The sequence below is a fragment of the Dendrobates tinctorius genome, unplaced genomic scaffold (genome assembly GCF_039654945.1).
Source record: "Dendrobates tinctorius isolate UK_male_01 unplaced genomic scaffold, ASM3965494v1 ptg000010l, whole genome shotgun sequence".
Lineage (NCBI taxonomy): Eukaryota > Metazoa > Chordata > Amphibia > Anura > Dendrobatidae > Dendrobates > Dendrobates tinctorius.
Window position 1 is genome coordinate 3,865,803 of NW_027361678.1, and position 17,559 is coordinate 3,883,361.

The window sequence follows — 17,559 nt, forward strand, 5'->3', positions numbered from 1 at the left end:
CTCCGCTGTATATAACTATGCTGCGACCCTCTATTCGTGATGGTTTCACTAACCTGTACGGCTGTCAGCGAGAGCCTATTCCACGGGTACCATTCTCTTCACCGTCGGCCCCGGGCTCCTTATCCACTGCCGTGCCCTCAGGTGATCAATGTGCACAGGAATTTACAATCCCCTGTACTTTCAGATCCGGCTATCAGGGCGTACAACTCCTGTCTAGCTGACTCATCAACCCCCTCTGTTGGCCAGAATTTATAAGGCATTTCCCTTTTCTGACTTGCAGCAGGAATAGTGATTTAATCTATTACCTGGCATGGGGCCCCCCCCTCATGCCTCCAAGCATGACTTCACCTCTTAGAGGGAGGCGATGTCACTGTGACAACCGGACTCTGGGGTGTCACATTCCCCCCCAGTTAAGTTCAGTACTCCTGGACTGAGGAAAATATAACAAGAATTGTTAACAACAATTAATGCAAATCTGCAAAGTCTTAAAAATGTAAAAATTATCAAAAACCAGACAAAAAAGAAAACAATAGCACAGTTACTGCAGCGACCAGTCCTTAAGCTGCTGTCCAGGAATTGTCTTTGTGCTTGTCCCTGGAGTTTGGTTGGTGGGAACTACCTTAGCCCACTTTGTGTGTCGTCCGTGGGCGTGGCTACAGGGCACTCTGTAGATGGGCCTGTTTTTCGGCCACGCCGGCGGCTTATTTCAAAGGCCTTTTTGGAGTAACTATGTACAAATACAGTTCTGACCACACACAGTCCTGTGGCCCATTTGTCCTTTAACTGGTTATTGCGAATACTTAAAAAAAAAAAAAAGGTTCTTACAGTAAGTCTCTGTAGGCTCTAATGCTTAACGGTTACTACTATACATTCTTATTACATATTTACATTACGTAATCTCTGTAATGGGCAGGGATCAGACCTCTAGTACTACGAGTGGATCTACGCAGTATAGGTATTTCTGATGACCTGACCTGTTCTCTGATGACTACTGTTGGTGCACTAGTCACTACGCTATAAGTAGACTTGTGTAAGATAGGTATTCTAGACTGCCTTCTCTCTACTCCTAAACTCACCATGAGTTTGTCAGATTCGCTGTTAGCAGGGGACAGATTTCCGCATTCCTCTGCAGATGTGGTATCTGTTACTGGAGCCATTTCATTATGAGTCTCTTCTTCATCTGGTAGGCTTATGAAAGGTTAGTACTGGTACTACTATTGCCTGATTTACTTGTGCCCATGGGTCGCCCCCGTCCCAGGGCTGTGGGGTACTCGGTACCGGGCCGGTGTCAGTGGGATGTGTCGCGGCGGCTGTGACCCGGTCCGTGGCCCTGGGCGCCCAAATCAATGGTGGTTTGTAATATAGTTTATGTGATAGTTCGTGACGCCACCTGTGGTGTTTGGCAAGCAAGATGTTAAGCAAACGCTGCGTTCAGATCCCCTGGGGCTGACGGTGTGTTGCAGCATAGATGGTGTAACTCCCCACAGGTGAAGCTGTAACCCCAGGGCAGTGTATAGGCGCAAGCGGTGTGAGGAATGTTGGTACCCAGATGTAGCAGGGCTGGCGGTGTTGACGCACAATTGAATGGAAGACACCAGGGCTTGTAGTTCCAACGCTTTACTCACAGTTCTTGGTAACCTCTGGTGCCTGCTTCCATGCCGTGTCCTCCGGGGCAGAGACTCAATCAACCTCCCGGGCAAGTCAGGCTTCTCCTCTCCAACACTCCGCCTCCATGTACTTATCCTGAACGACTCCTCCATTGCGCCTTTAGTGTGAAGAGCTCCAGTACCATGGTACTCTGAAGTTCCTCCTGTCAGATGTTCCTAACAACTCTACTTGTATGACAGACAGCTGTAGCCTCTCTCGTGGACTTCCTTCTCCAGAGTCCTGGCTCTCTATTCAGTTGCTGTTGTGTCCCAAGTCTTGGATGGGAGTAGTGCATTTACAGCCAACTAATCCACCGGTGTCTGCTGCAGAACCATAAGTGTCCATACAACCTCAGGGACCGGGCCCCGGCCTTGCACTGAGAACCTATAGGCAGGGTTCCTCTTCCAACCCACAACTCCTCTCTGTTCTCCTACTCCTTCGTTCCGCGCTGTTCCTTCTCTCTCTTATGGAAGCTTAGGTTGCAGTTCTACGTCTTTCTCCTTCTGTTCCTTTCCAGTGCCAGCTGACTCAGATCACAGAGACAGCTGCAGCACTCCTTCCTCTCTTCCTCTCCTAAGGAGATCGTTCCACTAAGACCAGTCCTCAGCCTCTCCTGACTGACTGCCTTCCTCCGCCTTGAGCCCCCGTCAGGCTGACCTTCTGTCAGCCTGCTCTCAGCCTCTCCTCCAGACTGATCTGTAATTCTAAACTTTCCCACTCTTTTATATCTAACTCCACCCACCTCCCAGCATATCTCGTGTTGCGAAGCAAGGACCCACGAAAGGTGCTCTGCTACCCGCTAAGCATGGAGCCGCAATCTGGTCCATTGCTGAACTATCCTGTGTGTGGGTGCAGGTGTTGGAGTGTGGAAAGGAGTTCCCAACTTACCTAGTTGGTGGGCCACTACACCTTAGGAGAAGGTACAGTACCTCTGTGGCGACTGAGCCTCAGGGGCGCCACATCCACGTCTGAGGAAATTCTCCAAGTATAGTTTGAATCTTTTCTTCCACCTCTACTAAGGGTTGTGGAGTGTCTTGGACTTCTTTCTTGTCCTTCAATTGATCAGGGCACATCTTTAGATGATCTCTTGAGACTGCTTCGAAGGTTTCTCCTCCATCTTTGCTGATGATACATACTTTGGTGTTATTATAGTCTGAAGGTATCACGGTGTATGCTTCCCACTGGTCATCTAGTTTGTGAACACGTCTCTTTCTTTTAAGTACTTGTTCTCCTGGTGTCAAGGGAACTGCAGGGGTGTGTTGATTGTAATTTCTTTCCTGCCTCTGTCTTGCTTGGGACAAACTTTTCTCCACACATTCTTGTACTTTGCGGTATTGTTGTTGCCGCTCTGTATCCCAGTCTTCATCTGGTGATGTTGTCTCAGGTGTTAAGACTCCCATGTCTAAATCAATGGGTAACTTGCCAGGTCTTGCTCTCATCAAGTAGGCCGGAGTGCAATTTGTGGAGTTTACCGGTATATGATTATATAGATCTACCAGATCTGGCAACTTCTCTGGCCACTGGTTTCTTTCTTCCAGAGGTAAGGTCTTCAATAAGTCAATGACCATCTGGTTCATCTTCTCACACATGCCATTTGTCTGTGGCTGGTACGGCGTCGTTCTGATTTTCTTGCAACCGTACATGTTACAGAAATCCTGAAACACTTCTGCCTCAAAGGCTGGACCTTGGTCAGTGAGCACTTGTTCAGGGTATCTGTGCGGTCGACAAAAGTGCTGCTGAAATGCCTTGGCTGCTGTCTTCGCTGTTTGGTCTTTAACAGGTACGACTACCAAGAACCTTGAGTAATGGTCAACGATGGTCAAAGCATAGGTGTAGCCATTCCTACTCTGAGTTAACTTCACGTTATCCAAGGCTACCAATTCAAGCGGCTGTTTTGTGATGATAAGCTGTAATGGGACTCTCTGGCTGCTACGGTCTTTTCTGTGCAGGTTGCATGGGCCACATTCTCAGCACCACTTCTCAATGGAACTCCTCATGCCAACCCAGTAGAATCTTTCACGAAGTAGAATTTCCAACTTCTTCCAACCGAAGTGTCCTGCTCCATTGTGGTACGCCTCTAAGACCATTGGCGCAATCCTCTTCAGGACTACCACCTGCCAGACCAGTTCGTGTGTGCGCGAGTTGATGTTCCTCCGACACAGTTTACCCTTGTAGATGAACAGCTTGCCTCTTTGCTTCCATAGCTCCTGTGCTTCCTGTGGGTCATCTGGACCAGGGTGTGCATCAGCTTGTGCCAGGCACTCCTTTATTAGGTGAACAGCTGGATCACTATCTTGTGTCTCTGCCCACTCATGATGGGGTAATGGATTCAATGTTACCTCTCGTACAACAAAGCGCTTATTCCTCACTCCTTGAGAGCGCTGGGCTGCAATTGGGCGGTGGAAGGCTGGTAACTCGATTTCTTGAGTTCTTTTGGATCTTCTCCCCCGTCTGGTGAATTGGGCATCCTGGACAGCGCATCCGCATTAGCGTTCTTATGTCCTGCTCTGTACTTGATGGTGAACTCGTAGTTGGACAGCCGGGCCATCCATCGCTGCTCAAGTGCCCCGAGCTTTGCCGTTTCAGGGTGGGTTAACGGATTATTGTCCGTGTAGATGGTGAACTTTGCGGGAAGCCAAGTAGTGCTTGAAGCGCTCTGTTACTGCCCAGACTATGGCGAGGAACTCCAGCTTAAAGGAACTGTAGTTGTCGGGGTTCCTCTCAGTGGGACGAAGCTTCCTGCTGGCATAGGCAATCACTCTCTCTCTGCCTTTCAGCACTTGTGACAGCACTGCTCCCAATCCCACATTGCTGGCGTCAGTGTAAAGTACAAATGGTTGGTCATAGTCAGGGTAGGCCAGGACCTCATCTCCTGTGAGGGCCAATTTCAACTTGGTGAAGGACTCTTCTATCATTTTGTTCCACTCGAACAGAAGATTTTTGTTCTTGGCCTTCTTGGATTGGCCCACTAGAAGATCTTGCAGCGGTGCTGCTATCTTGGTGAAGTTCTTGATAAATCTTCGGTAGTAGCCTACTAACCCAAGAAATTGCCTCACTTCATGAATAGTGCAGGGTCTTTTCCAGTCCCGGATAACGGTGACTTTGTCAGGATCGGGTACCACACCTTCCGCGCTGACCACATGGCCTAGGTACTGCACCTTGGGTTTCAAAAGGTGACATTTGAACGGTTTTATTTTCAGGCCAAAGTTTGACAGGACTTCGAATACCTCGGCTAGGTGCTTCAAATGGTCTTCGTAGGTTTTGGAGAAGACGATGATGTCATCCAGGTACAGCAGAACGGTTTCAAAGTTTTTATGTCCAAGGCAGCATTCCATTAACCGCTTAAATGTTCCTGGTGCATTGCTGAGCCCGAACGGCATGTAGTTAAACTCGCAGAGGCCCATTGGTGTTGTAAACACTGTCTTCTCTTTGTCTGTCTCTGCCACAGGAACTTCAGACATCACTCTCTTCTTCCACTGGTCAGGAACATACAACTTTCCACTGGGACAACGCTCAGGTTTGTCCTCCTGGAACTCTTCCAGAGCACGTCTCAAATCGGGCGAGATGGCAGAAAGAACTACCCCTTCGTCTAAGATGGTAGCAGGCTTGGTCACCACAGGAGAATCAGCAAGGAAGCTCCTAGAGAGGGCGTCTGCCTTGACATTCTTTGTTCCAGTAAGAAAAGAAACCACAAAATCAAAACGTGTAAAAAACAAGGCCCACCTAGCCTGTCTAGGGTTCAAGCGCTTAGCCGACTCTAGGTAAATCAAATTCTTGTGGTCAGTGAGGACCACGACTTGATGCTTAGCTCCCTCCAACCAATGTCTCCACTCCTCAAATGCCCATTTCATGGCCAACAGTTCCCTATTCCCCACATCATAGTTACGTTCAGATGGAGAGAACTTTCGTGAAAAGAAAGCACAGGGATTCATTTTAGATGTTACAGGATCCTTTTGGGACAAAACAGCTCCTGCACCAATCTCAGAAGCATCCACCTCTACCTGGAATGGAAGTGAGACATCAGGTTGCCGCAAAACCGGGGCGGAGGTGAATCTTCGCTTCAGCTCCTGAAAGGAAGAAACAGCCTCCGGAGACCAATTTAACACATCAGCACCTTTTTAGTCAAATCAGTCAATGGCTTGGCAATACTAGAAAATTTTGCTATAAATTTCCGATAAAAATTAGCAAAACCCAAAAACTTCTGGAGGGCCTTCAAAGAAGTGGGCTGAACCCAATCGTGAATGGCCTGTACCTTGGCCGGGTCCATTTCAATAGTTGACGGGGATAAAATAAATCCCAAAAAAGAAATCCTCTGTACTCCAAAAAGGCATTTAGATCCCTTGACATACAGGGAATTCTCCCTCAAGATCCGGAACACAGTCCGAATATGTTCCACATGAGAATCCCAATCCTTGGAGAAGATCAAAATATCATCCAGATAGATAATCAAAAATTTATCGACAAAATCTCGGAAAATATCGTTCATGAAGCACTGGAAGACAGAAGGGGCATTAGTGAGCCCAAAAGGCATCACCAGGTACTCAAAATGTCCCTCCGGAGTATTAAACGCCGTCTTCCATTCATCCCCATGCTTAATGCGAATAAGATTATACGCCCCCCTGAGGTCAAGCTTGGTAAACCAGCAAGCACCTTTAACTCTGGAGAATAGATCAGAAATCAGGGGTAACGGATACTGATATTTAACAGTAATTTTGTTGAGGGCACGATAATCAATACAAGGTCTTAATGATCCATCCTTTTTGGCTACAAAAAAAAAACGGCACCTAAGGGTGACGAGGATGGTCTAATATGACCCTTCTCCAACGCCGCCTTAATATAGGATCGCATAGCCTCGTGCTCGGGTACAGATAAATTGAAGAGCCGACCCTTGGGAAATTTACACCCTGGGCTCAGTTCAATTGCACAGTCATAACTCCTATGAGAAGGCAGAGACGCAGACTCATTCTCACGAAATACATCATAAAAGTCCGCCAAATAATCAGGAACATCATGCGACTGAGGAGAGGTGGAAAACACCGGAGCCTCACTAAAGGCACACCGACAACCCCAACTCACCACAGACACAGATTTCCAATCCAAAACTGGATTATGAATCTGTAACCAGGGAAACCCCAGAACAATAGTATCATGCAACACCAGAAATCTGCAATTTTCTTGATGGTCTGGGGTGACCCGCATCACCACCTGGGTCCAAAACTGGGGTTTATTTTTAGCCAAAGGAGTAGCATCAATTCCCCTCAAAGGGATAGGCGTCTGCAGAGGTGTCATCGGAAATCCACAACGTTTAGCAAAATCCAAGTCCATTAGGTTTAGGGCTGCTCCCGAATCCACAAAAGCCTTGGCGGAAAATGTGGACAGGGAGCACATCAGAGTAATAGCCAGAAGAAACTTAGGTTGAACACCCCCAACAGAAAACGTGTGTGCAAAGCGTTTCTCTCGTTTGGGACAGACAGAAATAATATGCGAGGCATCTCCACAGAAAAAACACAACTTATTACGCCTTCTGAACTCCTGACGCTGCTCTCTGGAAAAAACTCTATCACATTGCATAGGTTCAGACATTTGTTCAACAGGTGGCAACATCTCTCGTGCTGCTTTGCGTTCGCGCAAACGCCGATCAACCTGAATGGCTAATGACATAGAATCGTCAAGACCAGAGGGAACAGGAAATCCCACCATAGTATCTTTTACGGCTTCTGACAACCCCTTCGAAAGAGAGCAGCCAAGGCATTATCATTCCAGGTAGTAAGTACTGCCCACTTTCGGAATTTTTGACAGTACAATTCTGCAGAATCACGACCCTGGCTCAATGCCAGCAGGGTCTTTTCAGCCTGATCAATAGCATTAGGTTCGTCATACAACAACCCCAAAGCTTGAAAGAATGCGTTCACATTAGTCAGAATAGGATCATCTGGTTTCAAAGAAAACGCCCAATCCTGGGGATCGCCACGCAGCAAAGAGATGACAATTTTAACCTGCTGCGCGGAGCTCCCTGACGAGTTAGGCTTCAAGGCAAAAAATAATTTACAATTACTTTTGAAATTCAAAAATTTAGACCGATCCCCAAAAAATACATCAGGTGTAGGAATCTTTGGTTCAGCGGCATGTGAATGAGCAAGGTAGGCGGAAATTCCCCGCACTTCCGCAGCGAGCTGCTCCACACGATCAGACAATTGCTTTATCTCCATTGAGAGAAAAAAAAATTCCCCCTACGGCCTCAGAGATATAGAGGAAAAAATATACACACTTTTTTTTTTTTTTTTTTTTACAATTCTTTCCTGCTATTGAGTACCCTAGAATCTGCGGTTTGGCGGGTGATTCTGTTATGAATGAGTCACCGTAGGAGGCAAAAGCAGAAATACAAGCTAAGTCCAGAAAACCAGAGAAGTTGGCAACTATCAGATTGCAGACCCCTGAACCTATCAACACAACTAGCAGAAGCCGTGAGGGGTTCCTACGATGCCCTAGACCCCTCGATCACAGCCGGAGAAATACATAGGCCTAAAGAAAGAAAGGGGAAATCTAAACTGCCCCAGAGCAGACCCCAAAGAAATAGGCAGCCCCCAACATATAATGACGGTGAAGCAAGATGAAAATACTAACACAGACAGAAAGATAGACTGAGCAAAGACGGGGCCCCAAAACTACCTAGATAGGAAAGGACAGGAAGGCTGCTGTCTGCAATCTGCCAAAACCCTATCAAAGACATAAGCCAACCAGCTGATATGAAAAAGGCCCTGAAGCAGCTAGGCTTCAAAAACTGAATCAGCACTCAGGTATTTTCAGAAGACAGAGCTAAATGAATTCAGCACACCCCAGCAGGGAATGGCAGAAATCCAGAAAAACAAAGCAAAAACAAAGTCAAATCACAAAAGCAAAAGGCCGAGCAGCAAACTTAGCTTTGGAGGAGCAGGAATTCAGACTGGTCTCCAAGGATCCCACAGAGAAATCACCCACAGGGCAGAAGGGCGTCGGCAGCCTTATATCCAGTCCGTAACTCCACTCAGCCAGTCATAATCATCAGCCTCAGGTGTTTGACAATCAGGCTCACTACCTTTCTTTACCAGAAGAGGGAGTTCCTCGGGCCTCAGTAATGAAGGGGAAAATGAACTCACAACAGGGTACTGTTGTGAGCTCATCTGTTCATTCATCTTTTGTGTCCGAGGATCTCCCTCTTGTGGTGAAGGAAGGTAGTGAGGCTGATTACCAAACACCTGATCAGGTGGATGGTGACTGGGTAACGGGAACTTCTGACTGGATAAAAGGCAGCCGACGCCCTTCTGAGTCGCTGGTGATTTCTCTGCTGGATTCTTGGAGACCAGTCTGATTCCTGCTTCCCAAAGATAAGTTTTTGCTCTGCTATTGAACTTGTTAGTTTTGGATTTGTTTACCTTGTTTTTTGGAGTTCTGCCATCCCCGGCCGGGGGTGTGCTGGATTCTTTTTCCTTGATCAGTGTTCTCTTTTGCTCTGCTTCCAGAATATTCTGAGTGCTGATATAGGGTTTGAAGTCTAGTGACTTCAGGGTCCTTTTTGCTTATCAGTTGTGTTGGTAATATTTTTAGCAGGGTTTTCTCGGATTGCAGACAGCAGCTTTTCTATCCTGTCCTTTTTAGTTAGCTTGGGCCCCATCGTTTGCTCAACCTATCTTTCCATCTGTGTTAGTGTTTTCATCTTGCTTCACCGTCATTATATGTTGGGGGCTGCCTATTGCTTTGGGGTCTGCTCTGGGGCAGTCAGTTTTTCCCTTTTCTCTCTTTAGGCTTATGTAGATCTCCGGCCGTGACGAAGTGTCTAGGATCACCGTAGGAACACTCCACGGCTACTGCTAGTTGTGTGATAGGATTAGGGGTCTGCAATCCGCTAGTTTCCAACCTCTCTGATTTTCTGGGCTGAGCTTGTGTTTTGTTTTTTCCTCTTCAGTGACTCAATCATAACAGAATCACCAACCATACCGCAGATTCTAGGGTACTCAAAAGCAGGAAGGAATTGTTTAAAAAAAAGGGAAAAAAAAAGGTGTCAGAATTTTATTTTTGTGTATATTTTTTCCTCTTTTTTTCTGAGGCCGTAGGACGAATATATATATTTTTTTCTGATGGAGTTTAAGCAATTGTCTGATCGTGTGGAGCAGCTTGCTGCTGAGGTGCGGGGAATTTCCACCTATCTTGCTCGTTCACACGCTGCTGAACCAAAAATCCCCACTCCTGATGTGTTTTTTGGGGATCGGTCTAAATTTTTGAATTTTAAGAATAATTGTAAATTATTTCTTGCCTTGAAGCCTAACTCATCGGGGAGCTCTACGCAGCAGGTTAAAATTGTCATCTCCTTGCTGCGCGGCGATCCCCAGGATTGGGCGTTTTCTTTAGTACCAGATGATCCTATTCTAACTAATGTGGACGCATTTTTTCAGGCCTTGGGGTTGTTGTATGATGAACCTAATGCGATTGATCAACCTGAAAAGACCCTGTTGGCATTGAGCCAGGGTCAGGATTCTGCAGAACTGTACTGTCAAAAATTCCGAAAGTGGGCGGTCCTCACCACTTGGAATGATGGTGCCTTGGCAGCTCTCTTTCGGAAGGGTTTGTCAGAAACCGTAAAAGATACTATGGTGCGATTTCCTGTTCCCTCTGGTCTTGACGATTCTATGTCATTAGCCATTCAGGTTGATCGGCGTTTACGTGAGCGTAAAATTATACGGGAAATGCTGCCACCTATTGAACAAATGTCTGAACCTATGCAATGTGATAGAGTTTTGTCTAGGGCGCAACATCAGGAGTTCAGAAGGCATAATAAGCTGTGTTTTTTCTGTGGAGATGCCTCTCATATTATTTCTGTCTGCCCTAACCGAGAGAAACGTTTTGCAGACACATTTGCTGTAGGTGGTGTACAACCTAAGTTTCTTCTGGCAATTACTCTGATCTGCTCCCTGTCCACATTTTCTGCTAAAGCCTTTGTGGATTCAGGAGCAGCCTTGAACCTAATGGATTTAGATTTTGCTAAACGTTGTGGTTTCCCAATGACACCCCTGTGAACGCCTATTCCTTTGAGGGGTATTGATGCTACTCCTTTGGCGAAGAATAAACCTCAGTTTTGGACCCAGGTGGTAATGCGGGTCGCCCCAGACCATCAAGAAAATTGCAGATTTTTGGTGTTGCATAATTTGCATGATACCATCGTACTGGGGTTCCCCTGGTTGCAAATCCATAATCTAGTTTAGGATTGGAAATCTGTGTCTGTGGTGAGTTGGGGTTGTCGGTGTGCTCTTAGTGACACTCCTGTTTTCTCCACCTCACCCCAGTCGCATGAGGTTCCTGACTATTTGGCTGATTTTTATGATGTGTTTAGTGAGAGTAAGTCTGCATCTTTGCCTCCTCATAGGAGTTATGACTGTGCAATTGAGCTGAGTCCGGGGTGTAAATTTCCCAAGGGTCGACTTTTTAATTTATCTGTACCCGAACATGAGGCTATGCGTTCTTATATTAAGGAGTCGTTGGAGAAGGGTCATATTAGACCATCCTCTTCACCCTTGGGTGCTGGGTTTTTTTTGTGGCCAAGAAGGATGGTTCATTAAGGCCCTGTATTGACTATCGCTCCCTTAACAAAATTACTGTTAAATATCAGTATCCATTACCCCTGATTTCTGACCTATTTTCTAGAGTTGAAGGTGCTTGCTGCTTTACCAAGCTTGACCTCAGGGGTATAATCTTATTCGCATTAAGCATGGGGATGAATGGAAGACAGCGTTTAATACTCCGGAGGGACGTTTTGAGTACCTGGTGATGCCTTTTGGGCTCACTAACGCCCCTTCTGTCTTCCAGTGCTTCATGAATGATATTTTCCGGGACTTTGTGGATAACTTTCTGATCATCTATTTGGATGATATTTTGATCTTTTCCAGGGATTGGGACTCTCATGTGGAACATGTTCGGACTGTGTTCCGGATTTTGAGGGAAAACTCCCTGTATGTTAAGGGATCGAAATGTCTTTTTGGTTTACAGAGGATTTCATTTTTGGGAATTATTTTGTCTCCGTCAACTATTGAAATGGACCCGGCCAAGGTACAGGCCATTTACGATTGGGTGCAGCCCACTCTTTGAAGGCTCTCCAGAAGTTTTTGGGTTTTGCTAATTTTTATCGTAAGTTTATAGCCAATTTTTCTGTTATTGCCAAACCATTGACTGATTTGACTAAGAAGGGCGCTGATTTGCTGAATTGGTCTCCAGAGGCTGTTTCTTCTTTTCAGGAGCTGAAGCAGAGGTTCACTTCTTCTCCGGTTTTGCGACAACCCGATGTCTCACTTCCATTTCAGGAGGAGGTGGATGCTTCAGAGACTGGTGCAGGAGCTGTTTTGTCCCAAAAAGATCCTGTAACATCTAAAATGAACCCCTGTGCCTTCTTTTCCCGAAAGTTCTCTCCTTCGGAACGCAACTATGATGTGGGGAATCGAGAACTGTTGGCCATGAAGTGGGCATTTGAGGAGTGGAGACATTGGTTGGAGGGAGCTAGACATCAAGTTGTGGTCCTCACCGACCGCAAGAATTTGATTTATCTTGAATCAGCCGAGCGCTTGAATCCTAGACAGGCTAGGTGGGCCTTGTTTTTCACACATTTTAATTTTGTGGTCACCTTTCTTCTGGGCACTAAAAATGTTAAGGCCAACGCCCTTTCTAGGAGTTTCTTTGCAAATTCTTTTGATGGGACTGAGCCTACGACCATTCTAAATGAGGGTGTAGTTCTTTCCGCCATCTCATCCGATTTGAGACGTGCCCTGGAGGAATTTCAGGAGGACAAACCTGAACGATGCCCTATGGGAAAACTGTATGTCCCTGACCAGTGGAGGAGGAAAGTGATGTCTGAGGTTCATTGCTCTGTGTTGGCTGGTCATCCAGCTATTTTTGGTACTAGAGATTTGGTGAGTCGGTCTTTTTGGTGGCCTGCCTTGTCCCGTGATGTCAGAAATTTTGTGCAGTCCTGTGGGACTTGCTCCCGATCTAAGCCTTGTTCTCGTTCTAGTGGGTTGTTGATGCCCTTGCCGATGCCCAGGAGGCCATGGACCCATATTTCAATGGATTTTATTTCTGATCTGCCTGTCTCTCAGAGAATGACTGTTATCTGGGTGATTTGTGATAGATTCTCTAAGATGGTCCATCTTGTACCACTCCCTAAGTTGCCATCTTCCTCAGAGTTGGTGCCCTTGTTTTTGCAACAGGTGGTTCGCTTGCACGGGATTCCTGAGAACATTGTATCGGACAGAGGAGTTCAGTTTGTCTCTAGATTCTGGAGGACCTTTTGTTCCAAGTTGGGAATTCAGTTGTCCTTCTCCTCTGCATTTCACCCTCAGACCAATGGGCAGACGGAGAGAACAAACCAGACTTTGGAGGCTTATTTGAGATGTTTTATATCTGCTGATCAGGATGATTGGGTCTCATTTTTACCCTTGGCCGAATTTGCTTTAAATAATAGAGCTAGTTCTGCCACTTTGATGTCACCCTTTTTCTGTAACTTTGGGTTTCATCCTCGATTTTCTTCAGGGCAGGTGGAGTCTTCTGCCTGTCCAGGGGTTGACACTGTGGTGGAAAGAATTCAGCAGATTTGGGACCAAGTGATGGATAAGTTGTCTCTTTCCCAGGAAAAGGCCCAGCGGTTTTCTAACCGGCGTAGGACCATTGGTCCCCGGTTTAACGTGGGTGATATGGTCTGGTTGTCATCAAAGAATATCTCTATGAAAGTGGCTTCTCCAAAGTTTAAACCTAGATTTATTGGACCTCAAAAGATTTTGGAGATTATTAATCCCGTCTCTTTTCAGTTGGCTCTTCCTGTCACATTTAAGATTCATAATGTGTTTCATAAGTCCTTGTTGAAGAGGTTTGTTGAACCAGTGGTTCCTATGGCGGCACCTCCTGACCCTGTGTTGGTTGAAGGTAACATGGAATATGAGGTAGAGAAGATACTGGATTCCCGTCTGGCTAGACGGAAACTCCAGTATTTGGTTAAGTGGAAGGGTTATGGTCAGGAGGATAATTCCTGGGTCTCTGCCTCGGATATTCATGCTGAAAGATTGGTGCGTGCTTTTCATCGAGCTCATCCTGATCGGCCTGGTGGCTTGGATGAGGGTTCGGTGACCCCTCCTCAAGGGGGAGGTACTGTTGTGAGCTCATCTGTTCATTCATCTTTTGTGTCCGAGGATCTCCCTCTTGTGGTGAAGGAAGGTAGTGAGGCTGATTACCAAACACCTGATCAGGTGGATGGTGACTGGGTAACGGGAACTTCTGACTGGATATAAGGCAGCCGACGCCCTTCTGAGTCGCTGGTGATTTCTCTGCTGGATTCTTGGAGACCAGTCTGATTCCTGCTTCCCAAAGATAAGTTTTTGCTCTGCTATTGAACTTGTTAGTTTTGGTTTTGTTTACCTTCTTTTTTGGAGTTCAGCCATCCCCGGCCGGGGGTGTGCTGGATTCTTTTTCCTTGATCAGTGTTCTCTTTTGCTCTGCTTCCAGAATATTCTGAGTGCTGATATAGGGTTTGAAGTCTAGTGACTTCAGGGTCCTTTTTGCTTATCAGTTGTGTTGGTAATATTTTTAGCAGGGTTTTCTCGAATTGCAGACAGCAGCTTTTCTATCCTGTCCTTTTTAGTTAGCTTGGGCCCCATAGTTTGCTCAACCTATCTTTCTATCTGTGTTAGTGTTTACATCTTGCTTCACCGTCATTATGTGTTGGGGGCTGCCTATTGCTTTGGGGTCTGCTCTGGGGCAGTCAGTTTTTCCCTTTTCTCTCTTTAGGCTTATGTAGATCTCCGGCTGTGATGAGGTGTCTAGGATCACCGTAGGAACACTCCACGGCTACTGCTAGTTGTGTGATAGGATTAGGGGTCTGCAATCCGCTAGTTTCCAACCTCTCTGATTTTCTGGGCTGAGCTTGTGTTTTGTTTTTTCCTCCTCGGTGACTCAATCATAACAGGGTACACTTGGAACAAACTTTAGTCTTTCTGTAAAATCGCTCAGGGTGTACGACTCCCCTGAGTACTGTGGTAACCAGGCTGCTCCTGGTATATATGGCATTGATAGCGGCATTATGGAGGCTGTGGCTGCGACCGCCGCTGAATCTTCACCCGAGTTGGGCATTTTTCCTCCTGTTTTTCACTTGCTCACAATAAAGCGCAGTTCCAGCTTCACTGGCAAGCCCCTCTCTGCTAGCACGCACTGTGTGACGCAGTTATGGCGGTTACTTAAAAGCTCAGTAAAGTCTTTAACACTCAATTTAATAAAGTTTATGGCGCACAGTACCCAGCTTTGCCAGGCTCCTTGTACCCAACTTTGCTAGGCTCACTAAATCCTGTTCGTGATGCCAGTTGGAGCGCCCCACGGGGCCTGGGGGTACTCGATACCGGGCCCGTCGACTTCCATGGGGGACAGTGTCACGGCGGCGGCAACCCGGTCCGTGGCCCAGGGGCGTCCAGTAATAAAAATAGGGGAAAGTTGTGTGGTATTTTTGTGGTAAAAAGATGTAAATAAAGTTATTAGATGGTGAAATACATGACCCCACCTGTGGTATTCTAGTCAGAGGTGACCAGCGCTGCGGTGTTGCTTCTCTGGGATGGATGTTGGGCGCAGCTATGATGTTGTAGCCCTCCACAGGTAGGGCTGTAGTCCCAGGGCAAAGATTTAAATAAATAGTAAAAATGGCTGTGAACGTTGGGGTGCAGAGAAATGAGAGAAAGACACAGAGAGGTGCAGTTTCTTTACCTTTTACTGGTAATAGGTTGCAGTCCGGAGTACCACATGCAGGTGATGGAATGAGTCCGGCTTGCCTGGAGGCATTCAGGGGATCCACCTTGCCAGGTGGGGATTTAGGACCTTCCTTTCTGCGCTTTGTGTGTGGGTCGCCGCTGTATATAACTATGCTGCGACCCTCTATTCGTGATGGTTTCACTAACCTGTACGGCTGTCAGCGTGAGCCTATTTCACGGGTACCGTTCTCTTCACCGCCGGCCCTGGGCTACTTATCCACTGCCGTGCCCTCAGGTGGTCAATGTGCACAGGAATTTACAATCCCCTGTTCTTTCAGATTCGGCTATCAGGGCGTACAGCTCCTGTCAGCCTAGGTGTCTGACGTCCCTTTTCTCCTTATTAGCGCTTCGCTCAGGGGTCTGCTATATGCAGTATTTTAGCTTTCCCAGAGCCTCTCCGTCTCTGCTCGTGTCCTATTCCTTCTTCACTGATCAGCTGCCTGTCTTGAACTGACAGGATCTTCCAGAAAGATCTTTTTACCTCATGTTTTTAACTGCCCTGTCATTTGCTCACAGCTGCTCTCGTTTCCATGACAACTCCCTCAGCTGACTTCTAGCTGACTCATCAACCCCCTCTGCTGGCCAGAATTTATAAGGCATTTCCCTTTTCTGACTTGCAGCAGGAATAGTGATTTAATCTATTACCTGGCACGGGGGCCCCCCTCCTGCCTCCAAGCATGACTTCACCTCTTAGAGTGAGGCGAGGTCACTGTGACAACCGGACTTTGGGGTGTCACAATACATATAATTTTCTGTACTGCAAACTCGCTGTTAGGGCCTGCGGAATGCACCAAATAATATAAAAGGAGATATGAAGTGCATTCGCTGCCCGGGGTCCACTGTGCAGAGATGGAACCTGCTGCTGAGTAATGGCGGAACTAGATGGTGGATGAACGCTTGCTCACACGCGGGTTAACTTCACCCAGTGTGAATTGAAGCGAACTCTGTTGCTCCACAGAGCCGCTAAAACAAATGCCGGAGCCTGTTGAACTCACAGAGCTCGGCTGAGTGAGCGCTAATTAGAGATCACAGAGCTCTGTCCTAGAGGCACAGGACTAGAGCTCCTCTAGACCATCGGCGCTCAGCGCCATGGCTGCGGTGCGGTGGAAGGGTCTCCGCCACCTTTTTGGAGAACATGTCTGCATACTGAGGATGGTGTTTGGGAAGCGAGGAAAGATCTGCGGGGACCTCGGTGGAGGCAATCTGAACGCACTCCCTCATACATCTACCCTCACATGATTTACTCCAACCAAGAATCCTCCCCGAGGACCACTCTATATGGGGAGACTGATACCGCAACCAGGGGACCCCTAGAAGGACTTGGTCGATACACTCTGGCATGACGAGGAGGGATATCTTCTCCTGATGAGATGGAGACACCGAGAGTAACAAGGGGGCGGTCTGGTGGGTAATCTGTGAGGGTGGAGTTGCGCCGTTCACCACTCTGACAGTGACTGGTTTAGGTATCATAACCAGGAGTATTGCATGCCGTTGAGCAAGGCAGACAACATAAAATTGCTCTTCGCTCCGGAATCCACGCAAACCTCCACCGCCAGAGTGGAAGAACCAAACGAGTGTCCCCTTAAAGGACAGCTTGGAGGAAAATGCTGCTGAGTCTAGTGAGCCACCTCCTACGGCCACTAGGCGTGAGCGTTTTCCTTGCCGCCGTGGGCACTGGTTGGTAAGCTGACCTGACTGCCGGCAAGCATGACAGATCACAGGAGCTTGAGCAGACCGGGGCCTGGATCCCTCACGAGAAGCTGTAATGAACAGGTCACTGAGGAGGATGGCAGGAATAGGCTTGGCCACCAGGAAACTAGAAAGGTTGGTAACTTAGCGGATTGCAGACCCCTAATCCTAACAACACAACTAGCAGTAGCCGTGGAGCGTACCTACGATGCCCTAGACGCCTCGGCACAGCCAGAGAGCTAACCAAGCCTAAAGCAAGAAAGGTGAAATCTAAACTGCCCTGGAGTAGACCCCAAAGGAATAGATAGCCCCCAAACATATATTGTCGTTGAGACAAGATGAGACACAAACACAGGCAGAAAATAGACTGAGCAAATGATGGGGCCCAAACTGACTAGATAGGATAGGAAAGGAAAGA